The sequence below is a fragment of the Cryptomeria japonica genome, unplaced genomic scaffold (genome assembly GCF_030272615.1).
Source record: "Cryptomeria japonica unplaced genomic scaffold, Sugi_1.0 HiC_scaffold_20, whole genome shotgun sequence".
In the NCBI taxonomy this organism is placed as follows: domain Eukaryota; kingdom Viridiplantae; phylum Streptophyta; class Pinopsida; order Cupressales; family Cupressaceae; genus Cryptomeria; species Cryptomeria japonica.
In genome coordinates this window covers 733,623-735,385 of record NW_026728842.1, presented here as the reverse complement: position 1 = coordinate 735,385, position 1,763 = coordinate 733,623, and the positions used below count along the sequence as shown (strand labels likewise).

The window sequence follows — 1,763 nt, the reverse complement described above, 5'->3', positions numbered from 1 at the left end:
AGGGTGCAACACCGGGACTTCCCGGGAGGTCACCCATCCCAGTACTACTCCGGCCCAAGCGCGCTTAACTGCGGAGTTCTGATGGGATCCGGTGCACTAACGCTGGTATGATCGCACCCGTTATGAGCTTGTCGCAGTGTGTACTTAGCAAACCGCGACCCACGTGCGAATCCACCCCGGCCACCCACCCCCGTCGAGGTGCACACCCTCCCTCGCGAAGTGCGCCCCGTTCGCCAAGTGTGAGCCCTGCCCGGGTGCACGCACCTTGCTAGGGCATCGGGTGTGCACCCGGCCCGGCCTACGTGCGTGCACCTGGACGGGGCGTCGTGTGCGTGCAGTGTCCCGTCTGCAACGCGGTGCCCACACACCACCTCGGGCGCAACGACCTGCGCTCACATGTGGGCCGAGTGCACCTTGGTGCATGTTCGGGGCGCCTCGGGTGCACGCTCGATCTTGCCCCGGTGCACCAAGGCGCTCGGTTTGCCCCGGGTGCGCACTTGGTGCAAGGTGGGCACCCAAAATAGGGATCAAGCACCAAAACACAAGTTTCGGGATGCAAAATGGGACCCAAGGACCACAAATGCGTTCCAAGACCCATGATGGGTCCACGAGAACAAAAATGTGTTCCGAGACTTAATAAACAAATATTGGGTTTTAGGAGAAGAAACATGCTCTGATGCCCAAAACGAGAATCGACCCCGAAAAGGCCACAGGCCAAAAGTGGGATGCGAGACAAAAAAAAATGGGACCCGAGGACCAAAATTGGGTTCCCAGGTCGAAGACAGGGCAACCGGACAAGAAACGACCTCTAAGGCTCGAAATGAGTCCCGACGACTAAAACTTGACAAGAAGCACCCATCAGGCACCCAACTCGACACCCATGGGATGCCGACCCACCCGGGCTTCCACCTAGCACACCTTGGCACCCACCCACCCTCACACCCAACCTCGCACCCAACTTAGCACCTTTGAACCCACATTGGCACTCACCCTGACCCTGGCACCTTGGAACCCACATTGGCACTCACCTTGACCCTGGCACCCACCTTTGCACTCACCTTGGGACCCACCCTGGCTCCCACCTCGGCACCCACCCAGACACCCACCTTGGTTCCTTGGCACCCACCTTGGATCCTTGGCACCCACCCCGACACCCACCTTGGCACGCAACTTGGCTACTTGCCACCCACCTTGGCTCCTTGAAGCCCACCCCGACAACCACCCCGTGACCTACCCTGGCTAGGGTTGGTGCACACCCACCCTGGTGCCCACCTTGGCACCCACCCTATGACCCACCTTGGCACGCACCTTAGTACCCACCCCGTTACCCACCCTAGGACCCACCCCGTGACCCACCTTGGCCAGGGTGGGTGCACCCACCCTGGTGCCCACCTTGGCACCCACCCATCCTAGCACCCAGCCTGTGACCGGGCTTGGAACCCAACCTTGCACCCGTCTTGGCCAGTGTGGGTGCGCACCCATCCTGGCACCCACGTTGTGACACACCCTTTAACCCACGCACCCTAGCACCCACGTTGGCACCCACCTTGGAACCCAACTTGGCACCCACCTCGGCACCCACCTTGACACTTGTGGACCCACCTTGCCACTCACCCTAGCATCGACCCATCCTAGCACCCACCCTGGCACCTTTGCACCCTAGCACTCACCCATCCTAGCACCTAACCTGTGACCCACCTTGACACTCACCCTCGCACCCACCTTGGAACCCAACCTAGCACCCACCCACCCTGACACCAACC

The 1,763-nt window shown here is 61.0% G+C and overlaps 1 non-coding gene across 1 annotated transcript; it reads right to left on the bottom strand.

Annotated features, from left to right (window-relative positions):
* On the bottom strand, positions 1–119 carry LOC131861045 (5S ribosomal RNA). Its single transcript, XR_009360128.1, has one exon. It is a non-coding gene; the product is annotated as a 5S ribosomal RNA (ribosomal RNA).
* Positions 120–1,763: the final 1,644 nt, after the last annotated feature.